Source organism: Ranitomeya variabilis, chromosome 2 (genome assembly GCF_051348905.1).
Source record: "Ranitomeya variabilis isolate aRanVar5 chromosome 2, aRanVar5.hap1, whole genome shotgun sequence".
Taxonomy (NCBI): Eukaryota; Metazoa; Chordata; class Amphibia; order Anura; family Dendrobatidae; genus Ranitomeya; species Ranitomeya variabilis.
In genome coordinates, this window is record NC_135233.1 from 930513316 (window position 1) to 930534767 (window position 21452).

Genomic DNA, 21452 nt, shown 5'->3' on the forward strand with positions numbered 1-21452 from the left:
ACCCCTAACACCAGTTGTCAAAGATCGCAGCCAAGGTGTCGGAACTGCACCACCTACACTGATATCTTTGTCACGAACAGCCCTCTGCTGACCCGTATTGTCCGGATGATTACGCGATTGATCAACAATTAACCCCTTCCCGACCTCCGCCGTACTAGTAATGCGCTGCGGTAACTACATTTCTGCCCGGAGCAGTACTAGTACAGTGGCATGATCATCGCGGCCTCATGCTGAGCGCCGTGGTGATCGGGTGCAGGTGTCAGCTGTATGTGTCAGCTGACACCCCGCAGCAAGGCCCACGATCGGTGCTAGCACCGATTGTGGGCATTTAACCCCTCTGATTCTGCTGTCAGTAGTGACAGCGACATAGAGGGGCATCGCGCAGGTACGGGGGCTCCCTGCGCGCTTCCATGAGAATAACACAATGTGATCGCGTTATTCTCCCAGGTATCTATGGAGACCCCCGGATCTAAGATGGCCCTTCCGGGTCCTACAGTGAGGTGGCTGAGAACAGGCGCCGGCAAGCCTCCTTCACTGCGTGTCACATCGCTGATCTGACACAGTGCTATGCAAAGTGTCAGATCAGTGATCTGATGTAATATAGTGATGTCCCAATCTGGGGCAATGTTATAAAGTAAAAAAAAAAAAAGAATGTGTAAAAATATTTTTTTTAAAAATCAACAAATATAGAAAAAAAAAGTATTTTCCCAATAAATTATTTATGTAATTAACCCCTTTCTGTCATTAGACGTACTACTCCGTCCATGTGGGGTGGGCCCTACTTCCCAAGGACGGAATAGTACGTCCAGCACGATCGGCCGCGCTCACGGGGGGAGCGCCTCCGGGTGTCAGCTGACTATCGCAGCTGACATCCGGCACTATGTGCCAGGAGCGGTCACGGACCGCCCCCGGCACATTAACCCCCGGCACACCGCGATCAAACATGATCGCGGTGTACCGGCGGTATAGGGAAGCATCGCGCAGGGAGGGGGCTCCCTGCGGGCTTCCCTGAGACCCCCCGGGCAACGCGATGTGATCGCGTTGCTCCGAGGGTCTCCTACCTCCCTCCTCGCCGCAGGTCCCGGATCCAAGATGGCCGCGGCATCCGGGTCCTGCAGGGAGGGAGGTGGCTTACCGAGTGCCTGCTCAGAGCAGGCGCTGGTAAGCCTGCAGCCCTGCACAGCAGATCGCCGATCTGACAGAGTGCTGTGCACACTGTCAAATCACCGATCTGTAATGTCCCCCCCTGGGACAAAGTAAAAAAGTAAAAAAAAAATGTCCACATGTGTAAAAAAAAAAAAAAAATCCTAAATAAATAAATAAAATAAAAAAATGATTCCCATAAATACATTTCTTTATCTAAATAAAAAAAAAATCAAACAATAAAAGTACACATATTTAGTATCGCCGTGTCCGTAACGACCCCACCTATAAAACTATATCACTAGTTAACCCCTTCAGTGAACACCGTAAAAAAAAAAAAAAAAAAACCGAGGCAAAAAACAACGCTTTATTCTCATACCGCCAAACAAAAAGTGGAATAACACGCGATCAAAAAGACGGATATAAATAACCATGGTACCGCTGAAAACGTCATCTTGTCCCGCAAAAAACGAGCCACCATACACCATCATCAGCGAAAAAATAAAAAAGTTATAGTCCTCAGAATAAAGCGATGCCAAAATAATTATTTTTTCTATAAATTAGCTTTTATCGTATAAAAGCGCCAAAACATAAAAAAATTATATAAATGAGGTATTGCTGTAATCGTACTGACCCGAAGAAAAAAACTACTTTATCAATTTTACCAAACGTGGAACGGTATAAACGCCTCCCCCAAAAGAAATTCATGAATAGCTGGTTTTTGGTCATTCTGCCTCACAAAAATCGGAATAAAAAGCTATAAAAAAAATCTCCCGTGCCCGAACATGTCACCAATAAAAACGTCAACTCGTCCCACAAAAAACAAGACCTCACATGACTCTGTGGACTCAAATATGGAAAAATTATAGCTCTCAAAATGTGGTAACGCAAAAAATATTTTTTGCAATAAAAAGCGTCTTTCAGTGTGTGACGGCTGCCAATCATAAAAATCCGCTAAATAACCCGCTATAAAAGTAAATCAAACCCCCCTTCATCACCCCCTTAGTTAGGGAAAAATTAAAAAAATGTATTTATTTCCATTTTCCCATTAGGGTTAGGGCTAGGGTTGGGGCTAAAGTTAGGGTTAGGGTTTGGATTACATTTACGGTTGGGAATAGGGTTGGGATTAGTATTAGGGGTGTGTCTGGGTTAGAGATGTGGTTAGGGTTACCGTTGGGATTAGGGTTAGGGGTGTGTTTGAATTGGGGTTTCAGTTATAATTGGGGGTTTCCACTGTTTAGGCACATCAGGGGCTCTCCAAATGTGACATGGCGTCCGATTTCAATTCCAGCCAATTCTGCGTTGAAAAAGTAAATCAGTGCTTCTTCCCTTCCAAGCTCTCCCGTGCGCCCAAACAGGGGTTTACCCCAACATATGGGGTATCAGCGTACTCGGAACACATTGGAGAACAACTTTTGGGGTCCAATTTCTCCTGTTACCCTTGGGAAAATACAAAACTAGGGGCTAAAAAATAATTTTTGTGGAAAAAAATTTTTTTTTATTTGCATGGCTCTGCGTTATAAACTGTAGTGAAACACTTGGGGGTTCAAAGCTCTCACAACACATCTAGATGAGTTCCTTAGGGGGTCTACTTTCCAAAATGGTGTCACTTGTGGGGGGTTTCTACTGTTTAGGTACATTAGGGGCTCTGCAAACGCAATGTGACGCCTGCAGACCATTCCATCTAAGTCTGCATTCCAAATGGCGCTCCTTCCCTTCCGAGCCCTCCCATGCGCCCAAACGGTGGTTCCCCCCCACATATGGGGTATCAGCGTACTCAAGACAAATTGGACAACAACTTTTGGGGTCCAATTTCTCCTGTTACCATTGGGAAAATACAAAACTGGGGGCTAAAAAATATTTTTTGGGGGAAATTTTTTATTTTTTTTATCTTCACGGCTCTGCGTTATAAACTGTAGTGAAACACTTGGGGGTTCAAAGTTCTCACAACACAACTAGATAAGTAACGTAACTCAAAGAAAAAGACAGTTACCCGCACTATCGTACCGTGTCAGCTTAAGCATGGGAACTGATCGGCCACAGCTGGTCCTCAGATGTCGGGTGCTGATAGCCTCAGAAAATTCCAATGTGATGCACGAAAAAAAGAGAGAAAGGAGGCTGCACTCACCGATCTTCTTATGCAGGTAAGTTTATTGAACGGTTTCTTCACGGCATCGGGGGTGAATGTGTACAGGGAAATGTGCAGGCAGAACGACGGCCGTTTCGCACCTGTCCGGTGCTTCAACGGGTTCAATGTGTGGGCAGGACGTGACGCTTTAAGAAGTGCACGGTGAAGAGTCACTCCCCGCAGCCTCACTCCTCCCTCACATGGTACAAAATATAAAAACAATTAAAAACAATGTTTACAATAAGCAACCTTATGCATACGAACAAATAGAAAATACATTATTTCACTGACAATAAAAAAGAAGAAAATCCACAAGTTTAAAGTCCCATTATCCTATCTTCATGCGGAACTCGCTATACCGAATATATGGAAAGCAAATGTTACCGCAAGACCTGGATTATTATGCTATTTTATATCTGGTAACTATCATTAACTATTATACATATATTATGCTAGCTAAACATGATATAATGCCTGATCGAATAAAGCTAAGACACCTCTAATATCTTTATAGAAAGATAGGCATATCCACCTTATCATTCAGGCCTGCAGGGCCTACAGCCCCTGTCCTCATAATCCATGTCGCTTCTTGTCTCAATAGCATATTATGATGATCACCACCTCGACTGGGGAATTTAACCTGTTCTATCCCGGCGAAAGTCATAGTATCAGGGTCGCCATTATGTACCTCTCGTATATGGCTAATTAGCCGTGGTACTCCCTTCCCTGTCCTGATAGATCTGTAGTGTTCACTAAAGCGAATATAAAGGCATCTGATAGTTTTGCCTATATAAAATCTTCCACATGGGCATAGAACAATGTAGACAACATTTTTAGTTTGACATGTAATAAGTTGACTTACTTTATGTACGATCGGACCACATTGTAAAATCTTGCCCGTGACATGATGTCTACAGTAAGAGCAGTGCCCGCACCGGTAATTGCCTATGGGAGTATTACGCTCTAACCAGTGTCCACGTTTTTTGTCTGTAATCCGATTACGTACCAGAATATCTCTAATTCTGGTACTCCTCCTATTGGAGATCAAAGGACCTTTTGCAACCATCTCAGATAACTCTCTGTCCCCATCAAGCAAATGCCAGTTGTTTCTGATTGCAGATCTAATCTGCTGGTCCATAGGACCATATTGGAAGCAGAATGTGAATCTCCTATCTGCGGAACCTGATCTGCTATCAATTTTCTTCGTTGTCTCCTTCATTTTATCCTGCGCGCCCTGCCATATCTGTGTGGAGTACCCCCTATATTTTAATCTCTGCTCTAATTCACCTAGTTGTTGGACTAGCCCTTCTTGCGTATTGTTGGCCCTCTTAGTTCTAACTATCTGTCCATATGGTAGTGCGCGTTTAGTATGATTGGGGTGATATGTTGTGAATTTACCTTTTGGCTCCCTCTAGTGGCTACTAGTGTTTTTACTCTGGGTATGTCTATCATCCCTTGTATGCTCACCTGGGTCGTTAGGTCAGGGGTGTTGCTATATTAGCTCCCTGGACCTTCAGTTCTATGCCTGGCAACGTTGATATCAGAGCTAATCTGTAGTGCTCTTGTCTACTGATCCTGGTTCCTGCTTGATTAAGCTAAGTCTGCTTTCTTGCTTTTTGCTATTGTTTTTGTTTGCATTTTTGTCCAGCTTGTACATAATCTGTATCCTATCCTTGCTGGAAGCTCTAGGGAGGCTGGAGTTCTCCCCCCGGGCCGTTAGACGGTTCGGGGGTTCTTGAATCTCCAGTGTGGATTTTGGTAGGGTTTTTGTTGACCATATAAGTTATCTTACTACATTCTGCTATTAGTGAGTGGGCCTCTCTTTGCTAAACCTAGTTCATCTCTGTGTTTGTCATTTCCTCTTACCTCACCGTTATTATTTGTGGGGGGCTTGTATCCAACTTTAGGGGTCTACTCTCTGGAGGCAAGAGAGGTCTTTGTTTTCCTCTTCTAGGGGTAGTTAGTCCTCCGGCTGGCGCGAGACATCTAGCGACCAACGTAGGCATGTTCCCCGGCTACTTCTAGTGTTGGCGTTAGGAGTAGATATATGGTCAACCCAGTTACCACTGCCCTATGAGCTGGATTTTTGTAATTCGCAGACTTGCTGATATCTCTGAGACCCTCGCCATTGGGGTCATAACAGTTTGCCAGGCCAGTATTAAATGTTAAATGCGTTACAGAAGCGGGATTATAAGAAAGAAAGTTCTGAGTTTTTTTTTCTCTCTCTCATTTTTTTTTCTTTTCCCCTTTACCTCTGAGTGGCTTGTGATTGCTGCAGACATGAATGTCCAGACCTTGATTACAAGTGTGGACCAGCTTGCTGCTCGTGTGCAGGGCATACAAGATTATGTTACCAGAAATCCTATGTCAGAACCTAAGATACCGATTCCTGAACTGTTTTCCGGAGACCGATTTAAGTTTAGAAATTTCAGGAATAATTGTAAATTGTTTTTGTCCCTGAGACCCTGTTCCTCTGGAGACTCCGCTCAGCAAGTGAAAATTGTTATTTCTTTCTTACGGGGCGACCCTCAGGATTGGGCTTTCTCGCTGGCGCCAGGAGATCCGGCATTGGCTGATATTGATGCGTTTTTTCTGGCGCTCGGTTTGCTTTATGAGGAACCCAATCTTGAGATTCAGGCAGAAAAAGCCTTGCTGGCTATGTCTCAGGGCCAGGACGAGGCTGAAGTGTATTGCCAAAAATTTCGGAAATGGTCCGTGCTGACCCAGTGGAACGAGTGTGCATTGGCTGCAAATTTTAGAAATGGTCTTTCTGAAGCCATTAAGAATGTGATGGTGGGTTTTCCCATTCCCACAGGTCTGAATGATTCTATGGCCCTGGCTATTCAAATCGACCGGCGGTTGCGGGAGCGCAAAACCGCAAATTCCCTCATGGTGTTGTCTGAACAGGCACCTGAATTAATGCAATGTGATAGAATCCTGACTAGAAAAGAGCGGAAAATTCATAGACGCCAGAATGGCTTGTGTTACTACTGTGGTGATTCTACACATGTTATCTCAGCATGCTCTAAACGTCTTACTAAGGTTGTTAGTCCGGTCGTCATTGGTAATTTGCAACCTAAATTTATTCTATCTGTAACTTTGATTTGCTCACTGTCATCATATCCTGTCATGGCGTTTGTGGACTCAGGTGCGGCCCTGAGCCTTATGGATCTGTCATTTGCCAAGCGCTGCGGATTTGTTCTTGAGCCATTGGAAAATCCTATCCCTCTTAGGGGTATTGATTCTACGCCATTGGCAAAAAATAAACCGCAGTTTTGGACACAGGTTACCATGTGCATGACTCCCGAACATCGGGAGGTAATACGTTTTCTTGTTCTGCATAAAATGCATGATTTGGTTGTTTTGGGTTTGCCATGGTTACAGACCCATAATCCAGTCTTGGACTGGAAGACTATGTCAGTGTCAAGTTGGGGCTGCCATGGAATTCATGGAGATTCCCTGCCCTTGTCTATTGCTTCTTCTACGCCTTCGGAAGTTCCGGCGTATTTGTCTGATTATCAGGATGTCTTCAGCGAGTCTAAGTCCAGTGCACTGCCTCCTCATAGGGAATGTGACTGTGCAATAGATTTGATCCCTGGCAGTAAGTTTCCTAAGGGGAGACTGTTTAATCTGTCGGTACCTGAACATACCGCGATGCGTTCATATATCAAGGAGTCTCTTGAGAAGGGGCATATCCGTCCTTCTTCTTCCCCTCTTGGTGCGGGATTCTTTTTTGTGGCCAAAAAAGACGGATCTTTGAGGCCTTGTATTGACTATCGGCTTTTAAATAAGATCACTGTCAAATTTCAGTATCCTTTGCCGTTGTTGTCTGATTTGTTTGCCCGGATTAAAGGTGCAAAGTGGTTCACCAAGATAGACCTTCGTGGTGCGTACAACCTTGTGCGCATTAGGCAGGGCGATGAATGGAAAACCGCATTCAATACGCCCGAAGGTCATTTTGAGTACTTGGTTATGCCATTTGGGCTCTCTAATGCACCGTCAGTTTTTCAGTCCTTCATGCATGACATTTTCCGGAAGTATCTGGATAAATTTTTGATTGTTTATCTGGATGATATTCTGGTTTTTTCTGATGATTGGGACTCGCATGTGGAGCAGGTCAGGATGGTTTTTGAGATTTTGCGTGAAAATTCTTTGTTTGTAAAAGGCTCAAAGTGTCTCTTTGGTGTACAGAAGGTTCCCTTTTTGGGGTTCATTTTTTCCCCTTCTGCTGTGGAGATGGATCCAGTCAAGGTCCGAGCTATTCATGATTGGACTCAACCCTCGTCAGTTAAGAGTCTTCAGAAGTTCTTGGGTTTTGCTAACTTCTACCGTCGTTTTATCGCAAATTTCTCTAGCGTTGTTAAACCGCTGACGGATATGACCAAGAAAGGCTCTGATGTAGCTAACTGGGCTCCTGCTGCCGTGGAGGCTTTCCAGGAGTTGAAACGCCGGTTTACTTCGGCGCCTGTTTTGTGCCAGCCTGATGTCTCACTTCCCTTTCAGGTTGAGGTGGATGCTTCAGAGATTGGGGCAGGGGCCGTTTTGTCGCAGAGAGGCCCTGGTTGCTCTACTATGAGACCTTGTGCCTTTTTCTCTAGGAAGTTTTCGCCGGCAGAGCGAAATTATGATGTGGGCAATCGGGAGTTATTGGCCATGAAGTGGGCATTTGAGGAGTGGCGTCATTGGCTCGAGGGTGCTAAGCATCGGGTGGTGGTCTTGACTGATCACAAAAATTTGATGTATCTCGAGTCTGCTAAACGCCTGAATCCTAGACAGGCCCGCTGGTCATTGTTTTTCTCCCGTTTTGACTTTGTGGTCTCGTATTTACCAGGTTCTAAGAATGTGAAGGCCGATGCTCTGTCTAGGAGCTTTGTGCCTGATGCTCCTGGAGTCGCTGAACCTGAGGGTATTCTTAAGGAAGGAGTTATCTTGTCAGCGATTTCTCCAGATCTGCGACGTGTGTTGCAGAGATTTCAGGCTGGTAGGCCTGACTCTTGTCCACCTGACAGATTGTTTGTGCCTGCTAAATGGACCAGCAGAGTCATTTCCGAGGTTCATTCCTCAGTGTTGGCAGGGCACCCGGGAATTTTTGGCACCAGAGATCTGGTGGCCAGGTCCTTTTGGTGGCCTTCCTTGTCAAGGGATGTGCGGTCATTTGTGCAGTCCTGCGGTACTTGTGCTCGAGCTAAGCCTTGCTGTTCTCGTGCCAGCGGGTTGCTCTTGCCCTTGCCTGTCCCGAAGAGACCTTGGACACACATCTCTATGGATTTCATTTCGGATCTCCCGGTGTCTAAAGGCATGTCTGTCATCTGGGTGATATGTGATCGTTTCTGCAAGATGGTCCATCTGGTTCCTTTGCCTAAGCTGCCTTCCTCTGCTGATCTGGTTCCTGTGTTCTTCCAGAACGTGGTTCGTTTGCACGGCATTCCTGAGAATATTGTATCGGACAGAGGATCCCAGTTTGTTTCCAGGTTCTGGCGATCCTTTTGTGGTAGGATGGGCATTGATTTGTCGTTTTCGTCCGCTTTTCATCCACAGACTAACGGACAAACGGAACGAACTAATCAAACTCTGGAGGCGTATTTGAGGTGTTTTGTCTCTTCTGATCAGGATGATTGGGTGACCTTCTTGCCGTTGGCTGAATTTGCCCTTAATAATCGGGCTAGTTCTGCCACCTTGGTTTCGCCATTTTTCTGCAACTCCGGTTTCCATCCTCGTTTTTCCTCGGGACATGTGGAGCCTTCTGACTGTCCTGGAGTGGATTCTGTGGTGGATAGGTTGCAGCGGATCTGGAATCATGTGGTGGACAACTTGAAGTTGTCACAGGAGAAGGCTCAGCGTTTTGCCAATCGCCGCCGCGGTGTGGGTCCCCGACTTCGTGTTGGGGATTTGGTATGGCTGTCTTCTCGATTTGTTCCTATGAAGGTCTCCTCTCCCAAATTTAAGCCTCGATTCATTGGTCCTTACAAGATATTGGAGATCCTTAATCCTGTATCCTTTCGCCTGGATCTTCCGGTGTCGTTTGCCATTCACAACGTATTTCATAGGTCCTTGTTGCGGCGGTACGTTGTGCCTGTGGTTCCTTCTGCTGAGCCTCCTGCTCCGGTGTTGGTTGAGGGCGAGTTGGAGTACGTGGTGGAGAAGATCTTAGATTCTCGTCTCTCCAGGCGGAGGCTTCAGTACCTGGTCAAGTGGAAGGGCTATGGTCAGGAGGATAATTCCTGGGTGGTCGCCTCTGATGTGCATGCGGCCGATTTAGTTCGCGCCTTTCACGCCGCTCATCCTGATCGCCCTGGTGGTCTTGGTGAGGGTTCGGTGACCCCTCACTAAGGGGGGGGGGTACTGTTGTGAATTTACCTTTTGGCTCCCTCTAGTGGCTACTAGTGTTTTTACTCTGGGTATGTCTATCATCCCTTGTATGCTCACCTGGGTCGTTAGGTCAGGGGTGTTGCTATATTAGCTCCCTGGACCTTCAGTTCTATGCCTGGCAACGTTGATATCAGAGCTAATCTGTAGTGCTCTTGTCTACTGATCCTGGTTCCTGCTTGATTAAGCTAAGTCTGCTTTCTTGCTTTTTGCTATTGTTTTTGTTTGCATTTTTGTCCAGCTTGTACATAATCTGTATCCTATCCTTGCTGGAAGCTCTAGGGAGGCTGGAGTTCTCCCCCCGGGCCGTTAGATGGTTCGGGGGTTCTTGAATCTCCAGTGTGAATTTTGGTAGGGTTTTTGTTGACCATATAAGTTATCTTACTACATTCTGCTATTAGTGAGTGGGCCTCTCTTTGCTAAACCTAGTTCATCTCTGTGTTTGTCATTTCCTCTTACCTCACCGTTATTATTTGTGGGGGGCTTGTATCCAACTTTTGGGGTCTATTCTCTGGAGGCAAGAGAGGTCTTTGTTTTCCTCTTCTAGGGGTAGTTAGTCCTCCGGCTGGCGCGAGACATCTAGCGACCAACGTAGGCATGTTCCCCGGCTACTTCTAGTGTTGGCGTTAGGAGTAGATATATGGTCAACCCAGTTACCACTGCCCTATGAGCTGGATTTTTGTAATTCGCAGACTTGCTGATATCTCTGAGACCCTCGTCATTGGGGTCATAACAGTGATAGCTGTCAAAGTGCATGAGTGCATTAGTGGCTATCGTTTTCCGGTACAGTGAAGTGTGGATATCTCCATCTACTACATCTATGGCTACATCTAAGAAGTCTAAATGTGACCCGCCAAACACGGAAGTGAAAGCCATACCCATTGTGTTGTCATTCAGTTGGGTGACAAATTCTTCAAAATCTTGTTGAGACCCATCCCATACTATAAACATGTCGTCGACATAACGTAAATATAGCCTAATGTGTTTCATGAAGCTATTTCTGGTAGAATATAAATATATCTCTTCGAAATGTCCCAGATATAAATTCGCGAACGTGCATGCTGCCGGAGTCCCCATTGCAGTGCCAACTGTTTGTAGGTACCAGAGGTCCATAAACGTAAAAGCGTTATGAGTAAGGATGAAATTAAGGCTGTTGCAAATAAAATCTATCACCTTACTCTCTTTTTGTGTAGTAGTCAAAATCTGTCGAATGGATGCCACTCCTTTCTCTTGCGGTATACGTGTGTATAGGTTTACCACGTCTATCGACGCTAAATTGAAGGTGGGTTGCCATGTGAAATGCTGAATCTGCTGTAGAAACGCTCCGGTATCTTTTACATATGCCGGAATGTGTACCAGCAGAGGGCGTAATAGCCAGTCGACATATTTGGAGAGTGGTTCAGTAAGAGAACCCACCCCCGACACAATCGGTCGACCGGGTGGGTTAAGTGCAGCCTTGTGAATTTTCGGGACGTGATACCAATGCGGCTTGATGGGGAACTCCGGCAGCAGCTTTTCCGCTTTATTCCGTGAGAGAACCTCACTTTCTACTGCATGCCTGAGTAGGGTTCTCAACTCGCTCTTATACTTATTAGTAGGGTCGCCCATCAATCTCATGTAAGTGTTATCGTCCCCCAACTGTCTAAACGCTTCTTTGATATAATCCTCCCTAGGGATCAGGACAGTTTTTCCCCCTTTATCTGCGGGTCGAACTATTGTATCCTCCCACCCTGCTATTTCTTTCAGAGCCCTAAACTCTTCAGGTGTGAGGTTTGAGGGTGCTTTGGGGTAAATCAAGGCCTCCACGTCTTTGATCACTTGTTTTTCAAATAAATCAATGGCATTGCCGGGGGACACAGGGGGCATATATCGAGATGCTACCCCCCCTACAAATGGTGTTATGGTTGCTATATGGTCTACCGGAGCCTGTGTTGTCTCCTCTGTGAGGCTTAGCAAAAGTGCAGCTTCTCCATAATTATCTGCCAAAGTGTGCAAACCTGTACCTGCCATAAATCCCAGGGGGCCGATACTGCATGGTTTCTCCCCTTCCAGACTATTTTGGACTACCGGGTTACGGTGAAAATGTTTATACAAATGGATCTTACGGACAGATTTAAATAAATCAACTTTAAATTGTGTGAAGTCAAAATCAATAGGGATACAAAAATTCAAGCCCTTTGCTAACAGCGAAAGGTGTGCAGCATTCAGCGTGTGGTTAGTCAAATTAACCACGTGCTGTCTGTGGAGGTCTCTCATCGCCTCTGCCTCCACGACACAAATTTTCATTTGCGCTCCTGCATGATGCGGCCTCCTCTTGCCTCCTCGGCGCGTCCTTCTCCTCCTAAAGGGAGATCCATGCTGGAAATCCCTGCAGTAACCGTCCCTTCTACCGAGCTGCCTGTGGCGGCCATACTTTCGCTTTGACTAGAGTCTGACTCAGTAGTCACATAATCTCTCCGCTGAAAGGTGTTACGCTTGCCGGACCTCCTTCTATTCCGACCTGATCTCATGAAATCATAGTTATTTTTCCCATCAGTCTTTGGTTGTTTATTCCAGGTAAATGTTTGTCCCAGTTCAAAATCTTTTTTATCGCGTATAAACTTATCGCGCTTCCTCTGTTTGATGTCCGCTTGAATGGGAATAAGTTTCATTTCCATTTTCTTATTCAATTGTGACCACTGAGCCTCAGTAAGTCTCGTTTGTAATTCTGCTTGTATCTTTTGTATATCAGTTTCAATTGTCTCATAATTCTGGATATTTGATTTCAACACCAATTGTAACAGCTCCTGTGAGCATTTTAACATGATCTGCTCCCATTGTGCCCGAAAACCGGGGTCGTTTGGTAGATGAGATATATCTTTCCAAACTCTCAAACCCCGTGGGACTCTTCCACATTCAACATATGAGGATAAGGAGTTGTTAGTCCAGAATAATTTTACTTCCCTCTCGGATAGATTTAATAATTTCAGTTCGAGTGCTTTTGTGCTTAAAGTGTGTACCTCTTCAGCCTGTTCACATTCCCTGAAGTAATTACTCACATTAACCCGGCCGGCTTGTAAACCTGTTGTTGTGGATCCAGCTTCTGCCTCCATTTCGGCGACAATGTAAGCAAATAAAGTCTATAGTAGCCGTAGTTCAAAGCTATTATTTACGATGTGCTGGGTCTAATAAAGGCTTGTGAACTGTAACGTAACTCAAAGAAAAAGACAGTTACCCGCACTATCGTACCGTGTCAGCTTAAGCATGGGAACTGATCGGCCACAGCTGGTCCTCAGATGTCGGGTGCTGATAGCCTCAGAAAATTCCAATGTGATGCACGAAAAAAAGAGAGAAAGGAGGCTGCACTCACCGATCTTCTTATGCAGGTAAGTTTATTGAACGGTTTCTTCACGGCATCGGGGGTGAATGTGTACAGGGAAATGTGCAGGCAGAACGACGGCCGTTTCGCACCTGTCCGGTGCTTCAACGGGTTCAATGTGTGGGCAGGACGTGACGCTTTAAGAAGTGCACGGTGAAGAGTCACTCCCCGCAGCCTCACTCCTCCCTCACATGGTACAAAATATAAAAACAATTAAAAACAATGTTTACAATAAGCAACCTTATGCATACGAACAAATAGAAAATACATTATTTCACTGACAATAAAAAAGAAGAAAATCCACAAGTTTAAAGTCCCATTATCCTATCTTCATGCGGAACTCGCTATACCGAATATATGGAAAGCAAATGTTACCGCAAGACCTGGATTATTATGCTATTTTATATCTGGTAACTATCATTAACTATTATACATATATTATGCTAGCTAAACATGATATAATGCCTGATCGAATAAAGCTAAGACACCTCTAATATCTTTATAGAAAGATAGACATATCCACTTTATCATTCAGGCCTGCAGGGCCTACAGCCCCTGTCCTCATGCACACTTTGGCAGATAATTATGGAGAAGCTGCACTTTTGCTAAGCCTCACAGAGGAGACAACACAGGCTTCGGTAGACCATATAGCAACCATAACACCATTTGTAGGGGGGGTAGCATCTCGATATATGCCCCCTGTGTCCCCCGGCAATGCCATTGATTTATTTGAAAAACAAGTGATCAAAGACGTGGAGGCCTTGATTTACCCCAAAGCACCCTCAAACCTCACACCTGAAGAGTTTAGGGCTCTGAAAGAAATAGCAGGGTGGGAGGATACAATAGTTCGACCCGCAGATAAAGGGGGAAAAACTGTCCTGATCCCTAGGGAGGATTATATCAAAGAAGCGTTTAGACAGTTGGGGGACGATAACACTTACATGAGATTGATGGGCGACCCTACTAATAAGTATAAGAGCGAGTTGAGAACCCTACTTAGGCATGCAGTAGAAAGTGAGGTTCTCTCACGGAATAAAGCGGAAAAGCTGCTTGTTTTTAATTGTTTTTATATTTTGTACCATGTGAGGGAGGAGTGAGGCTGCGGGGAGTGACTCTTCACCGTGCACTTCTTAAAGCATCACGTCCTGCCCACACATTGAACCCGTTGAAGCACCGGACAGGTGCGAAACGGCCGTCGTTCTGCCTGCACATTTCCCTGTACACATTCACCCCCGATGCCGTGAAGAAACCGTTCAATAAACTTACCTGCATAACAACTAGATAAGTTCCTTGGGGGGTCTAGTTTCCAATATTGGGTCACTTGTGGGGGGTTTCTACTGTTTAGGTACATTAGGGGCTCTGCAAATGCAATGTGACGCCTGCAGACCAATCCATCTAAGTCTGCATTGCAAATGATGATCCTTCCCTTCCGAGCTCTGCCATGCGCTCAAACGGTGGTTCCCCCCTAGATATCAGCTATCATCGTACTCAGGACAAATTGGACAACAATATATAGGGTCCAATTTCTCCTGTTAACCTTGGAAAAATACAAAACTGGGGGCTAAAAAATAATTTTTGTGGAAAAAAAATATTTTTTATTTGCACGGCTCTCCGTTATAAACTGTAGTGAAACACTTGGGGGTTCAAAGCTCTCACAACACATCTAGATTAGTTCCTTAGGGGGTCTACTTTCCAAAATGGTGTCACTTGTGGGGGGGTTTTACTGTTTAGGTACATTAGGGGCTCTGCAAACGCAATGTGACGCCTGCAGACCATTCCATCTAAGTCTGCATTCCAAATGGCGCTCCATCCCTTCCGAGCCCTCCCATGCGCCCAAACGGTGGTTCCCCCCCACATATGGGGTATCAGCGTACTCAGGACAAATTGTAAAACAACTTTTGGGGTCCAATTTCTTCTCTTCCCCTTGGGAAAATAAAAAATTGGGGGCGAAAGATCATTTTTGTGAAAAAATACGATTTTTTATTTTTACGGTTTTGCATTATAAACTTCTGTGAAGCACTTGGTAGGTCAAAGTGCTCACAACACATCTAGATAAGTTCCTTAGGGGGTCTACTTTCCAAAATCGTGTCACTTGTGGGGGGATTCAATGTTTAGGCACATCAGTGGCTCTCCAAACGCAACATGGCGTCCCATCTCAATTCCAGTCAATTTTGCATTGAAAAGTCAAATGGCGCTCCTTCGCTTTCGAGCTCTGTCATGCGCCCAAACAGTGGTTTACCCCTACATATGGGGTATCGGCGTACTCAGGACAAATTGTATAACATCTTTTGGGGTCCATTTTCTCCTGTTACCCTTGGTAAAATAAAACAAATTGGAGCTGAAGTAAATTTTGTGTGAAAAAAAGTTAAATGTTCATTTTTATTTAAACATTCCAAAAATTCCTGTGAAACACCTGAAGGGTTAATAAACTTTTTGAATGTGGTTTTGAGCACCTTGAGGGGTGCAGTTTTTAAAATGGTGTCACACTTGGGTATTTTCTATCATATAGACCCCTCAAAATGACTTCAAATGAGATGTGGTCCCTAAAAAAAAATGGTGTTGTAAAAATGAGAAATTGCAGGTCAACTTTTAACCCTTATAACTCCCTAACAAAAAAACATTTTGGTTCCAAAATGGTGCTGATGTAAAGTAGACATGTGGGAAATGTTACTTATTAAGTATTTTGTGTGACATATCACTGTGATTTAATTGCATAAAAATTCAAATTTGGAAAATTGCGAAATTTTCAAAATTTTTGCCAAATTTCCATTTTTTTCACAAATAAACGCTGGTAATATCAAAGAAATTTTACCACTATCATGAAGTACAATATGTCACGAGAAAACAATGTCAGAATCACCAGGATCCGTTGAAGCGTTCCAGAGTTATAACCTCATAAAGGGACAGTGGTCAGAATTGTAAAAATTGGCCCGGTCCATAACGTGCAAACCACCCTTGGGGGTGAAGGGGTTAAACAATAAAACAAGAAAAGTACACATATTTGGTATCGCCGCGTCCGTAACGACTCGATCTATAAAACTCTCACTAGTTAACCCCTTGAGTGAACACCATTAAAAAAAAAAAAGTGGAATAACATGCGATGAAAAAGACAGATACCATATAAACATGGTACGGATGAAAAATGTCATCTTGTCCCTCAAAAAACGAGCTGCTATACAGCGTCATCGGCGAAAAAATAAAAAAGTTATAGCCCTCAGAATAAAGCGATGCAAAAATAATTATTTTGTCTATAAAATAGTTTTTATTGTATAAAAGTGCCAGGTATCGCTGTCACTGTACTGATCCAAGGAATAAAACTGCTTTATCAATTTTACCACACGTAGAATGGTATTAACGCCCCCCCCCCCAAAAAAAAAAAAAAAAAAATTAATGAATTGCTGGTTTTTGTTCATTCTGCCTCACAAAAATCGGAATAAAAGCAATCAAAAAATGGCATGTGCCCGAAAATGGTACCAATAAAAACATCAACTCGTCCCGCAAAAAACAAGACCTCACATGACTCTGTGGGTCAAAATATGGAAAAAAATATAGCTCTCAAAATGTGGTGAAGCAAAAACTATTTTTTTGCAATAAAAAACGTCTTTTAGCGTGTTAGCTGCCAAACGTAAAAACCCGATATAAAAACCTGCTATAAATAGTAAACCAAATCCCCCTTTATCACCCCCTTAGTTAGGGAAAAATAATAAAATTAAAAAAATTTATTTATTTCAATTTTCCCATTAGGGTTATTATTATTATACATTTTTATAGCGCCATTTATTCCATGGTGCTTTACATGTGAAAACGGGGCAAATATAGACAAATACATTAAACATGAGCAAAAAACAAGGCACACAGCTACATAAGGAGGGAGGACCCTGCCCGCGAGGGCTCAGTCTGCAGGGGATGGGTGAGGATACACTAGGAGAGGGTAGAGCTGGTTGTGTGGCGGTTCAGTAGGTTGAGGATCACTGCAGATTGTAGGCTTGTCGGAAGAGGTAAGTCTTCAGGTTTTTTTTTAAGGTTTGTATGGTAAGCGAGAGTCTGATGTGTTGGGGTAGACAGTTCCAGAGTATGGGGGAAGCACGGGAGAAGTCTTGGATGCGGTTGTGGGAAGAAGAGATGAGAGGGGAGTAGAGAAGAAGGTCTTGAGAGGATCGGAGGTTGCGTGTAGGTAGGTACCGGGAGACCATATCACAGATGTATGGAGGACAGGGTAGATTAGTTCGGCAGTAGAGTGTAGGATGGATTGGAGTGGTGCCAGAGTGCTAGAGGGGAGTCCAGAGAGTAGGAGGTTGCAGTAGTCAAGGTGGGAGATGATAAGGGCATGCACTAGTGTTTTTGTGGTGTCGCGGTCAAGGAATGCGCGGATTCAGGAAATATTTTTGAGTTTGAGACGGCAGGTGGAGGCAAGGGATTGGATATTTGGCTTAAAGAGAGGGCAGAGTAGAGGATCACCCCGAGGCACCGGGCGTGTGGGACTGGGGAAAGTAAGCAGTCATTGACATTGATGGATAGGTCTGGTGGAGTGGTAGACTGAGATGGGGGAAAGATGATGAATTCTGTTTTGTCCATGTTCAGTTTTAGAAAGTGAGCAGAAAAGAAGGCTCAAATAGCAGACAGAAAGTGCGGGATTTTGGTAAGTAAGGAGGTGAGGTCAGGTCCGGATAGGTAGATCTATGTGTCATCGGCGTAGAGATGGTACTGCATACCGTGGGATTCTATGAGCTGTCCAAGGCCGAAGGTGTAGATGGAGAAGAGTAGGGGTCCTAGAACAGAGTCTTAAGGAACACCGACTGACAAGGGGCGAAGTGAGGAGGTGGTGTGGGAGAGGGAGACACTGAATGTTCGGTCTGTCAAATATGACGAGATCCAAGATAGGGCCAAGTCTGTGATGCCAAGAGATGAGAGGATCTGTAGCAGAAGGGAGTGGTCCACAGTGTCGAAGGCAAAAGACAGATCCAGGAGAAGTAGTACAGAGTAGTGTCCCTTGCTCCTGGCAGTTAGTAGGTCATTGGTGACTTTAGTTAGGGCAGTTTCAGTTGAGTGATGGGGTCGGAAGCCAGATTGTAACCGATCAAAGAGGGGGCAGGAGGAGAGGTGGGAGGACAATTCAAGATGGATGTGTTGCTCCAGTAATTTGGAGGCATAAGGGAGACGAGATATCGGGCGATAGCTAGACACAGAGGATGGATAGAGGGAGGGCTTTTTGAGGATGCGTGTGATCTTGGCATGCTTGAAGGATGAGGGGAAGACATCTGTTGTCAGTGAGAGGTTGAAGAGGTGCTATAGGGTTGGGATGAAGACCGTGGAAAGGTTAGGGACGGGATGGGTGTGATCTTGACGGGAGGGTGGAGAGCTGATCTTCTGTCATGGTGGAGAAGCTGGTTTTGGAGGAGCAGGGTTGAGCAGCTAAGAGGGGCATTGGGCGCTGTGGGCTAAAGCTTTTTCTTCAGTCTTCAGTAGAAATGAGAGAGGAGGGAGGGGGAGCAGGGGGCGGAGTAGAGAATTGAAAATGTTGAAAAGCTGTTTAGGGTTGTGAGACAGGGAGGATATGAGAGATGAGAAGTAAGTTTGTTTTGCGGCAGTGAGCCTGGACTTGAAGCTGGCGAGGGACTGCTTGTATGTAGTCAAGTGGTCGGCAGAGCGGGATTGCTTCCATCTCCGCTCAGGGATCCTGGTTGCCCGCCTCAGTTCTTTGGTCAGGCTGGTCAGCCAGGGTTAGGGTTAGGTCTAAAGTTAGGGTTGGGGCTAAAGTAAGGGTTAGGGTTGGGGCTAAAGTTAGGGTTAGGGTTGGGGCTAGAGTTGGGTTTAGGGTTTGGATTATGTTTACGCTTTGGGATTTGGGTAAGAGTCGGGATTAGGGTTAGGGTTGGGATTAGGGTTAGGGGTGTGTCAGGGTTAGGGGTGTTATTAGGGTTATGGTTAGGATTGGGATTAGGGTTAGGGGTGTGTTGGGGTTAGGGGTGTGTTGGGGTTAGGGTTGAAGTTAGAATTGTGAGGTTTCCACTGTTTAGGCACATCAGGGGGTCTCCAAACTTGACATGGCGCCCGATCTCAATTCCAGCCAATTCTGCGTTGAAAAAGTAAATAGGTGCTCCTTCCCTTCTGTGCTCTGCCGTGCGCCCAAGCAGTGGTTTACCCCCACATATGGGGTATCAGCGTACTCAGGATAAATTGGACAACAACTTTTGCAGTCCAATTTCTCCTGTTACCCTTGTGAAAATAAAAATTTGAGGGCTAAAAAATCATTTTTGTGGAAAAAAAATGATTCTTTATTTTCATGGTTTTGCGTTATAAGCTTTACTTGCACACGTTGCGGATTCCATAAAACGCTAAGGAATCTGCACAAAGAATTGACATGCTGCGGAAAAAAAGCGCTGCGTTTCTGCTCGGAATTTTCCGCAGCATGTGCACTGTGGATTTGGTTTTCCATAGGTTTACATCATGGTACTGTACACCGCATGGAAAACTGCTGCGTATCCGCAAGCCTAAATCCGCTACGGATCCGCAGCCAAATCCGCAACGTGTGTGTGCACATACCCTCAAAATTCTCACAACACATCTAGATAAGTTCCTTGGGGGGTCTAGTTTCTATTATGGGGTCACTTGTGGGGGGTTTCTACTGTTTAGGTACATCAGGTGCTCTGCAAATGCAACGTGACGCCCGCAGATCATTCCATCAAAGTCTGCATTCCAAAATGGCACTCCTTCACTTCTGGGCTCTGCCATGAGCCCAAACTGTGGTTCCCCCCACATATGGAGTATCAGCGTACTCAGGACAAATTGCAGAACAACTTTTGTGGTTCAATTTCTCCTTTTACTCTTGGGAAAATATAAAATTGGGGCGAAAAGATCATTTTTGTGAAAAAAAAAAGATTTTTTATTTTTACGGCTCTACATTATAAACTTCTGTGAAGCACTTGAGGGTTAAAAGTGCTCACCACACATCTGGATAAGTTCCTTAGGGGGTCTATTTTCCAAAATGGTGTCATTTGTGGGGGGTTTCCCCTGTTTAGGCACATCAGGGGCTCTGCAAATGCGACGTGGCGTCCGATCTCAATTGCAGCCAATTTTGCATTGAAAAAGTCAAATGGTTCTCCTTCCCTTCCAAGCTCTGTTATGTGCCCAAACAGTGGTTAACCCCCACATATGGGGTATCAGCATACTCAGGACAAATTGTACAACTTTTGGGGTACAATTTCTCCTGTTACCCTTGGTAAAATAAAACAAATTGGATCTGAAGTAAATTTTTTGTGAAAAAAAGTTAAATGTCCTTTTTTTTAAGTTTTGAGTACCTTGAGGGGTGCAGTTTTTAGAATGATGTCGCTTTGGGGTATCACATAGACCCTTCAAAGTCACTTAAAATGTGAAAAATATTTTGGTTCCAAAATTGTGCTGATGTAAAGTAGACATGTGGGAAATTTTATTTATTATCTAGTTTGTGCGATATGACTCTCTGATTTAAGGGCATAAAAATTAAAAGTTGGAAAATTGTGAAGTTTTCGCCAAATTTTCGTTTTTTTTTTTAACAAAAAAGCAAGTCATATCGAGGAAATTTTACTGCTATTATTATTATTATTTATTATAGCGCCATTTATTCCATGGCGCTTTACATGTGAGGAGGGGTATACATAATAAAAACAGGTACAATAATCTTGAACAATACAAGTCACAACTGGTACAGGAGGAGAGAGGACCCTGCCCGCGAGGGCTCACAATCTGCAAGAGATGGGTGAGGATACAGTAGGTGAGGATAGAGCTGGTCGTGCAGTGGTTTGGTCTATCGGTGGTTACTGCAGGTTGTAGGCTTGCAGGAAGAGGTAGGTCTTCAGGTTCTTTTTGAAGGTTTCGATGGTAGATTAGAGTCTGATATGTTGTGGTAGAGAGTTCCAGAGTAGGGGTGATGCGCGAGAGAAATCTTGTATGCGATTGTGGGAAGAGGAGATAAGAGGGAAGTAGAGAAGGAGATCTTGTGAGGATCGGAGGTTGCGTGCAGGAAAGTACCTGGAGACGAGGTCACAGATGTATGGAGGAGACAGGTTGTGGATGGCTTTGTATGTCATGGTTAGGCTTTTGTACTGGAGTATCTGGGTAATGGGGAGCCAGTGAAGGGATTGACAGAGCGGAGAGGCCGGGGAATAGCGGGGAGACAGGTGGATTAGTCGGGCAGCAGAGTATAGAATAGATTGGAGGGGTGCGAGAGTGTTAGAGGGGAGGCCACAGAGCAGGAGGTTACAGTAGTCGAGGCGGGAGATGATGAGGGCATGGACTAGGGTTTTTGCAGATTCTTGGTTTAGGAATGTACGGATCCGTGAAATATTTTTGAGTTGAAGGCGGCAGGAAGTGGAAAGGACTTGGATATGCAGTTTGAAGGAGAGATCAGTGTCAAGGATTACCCCGAGACAGCGAGCTTGTGGGACTGGGGAGAGTGGGCAGCCGTTTATTGTAATGGAT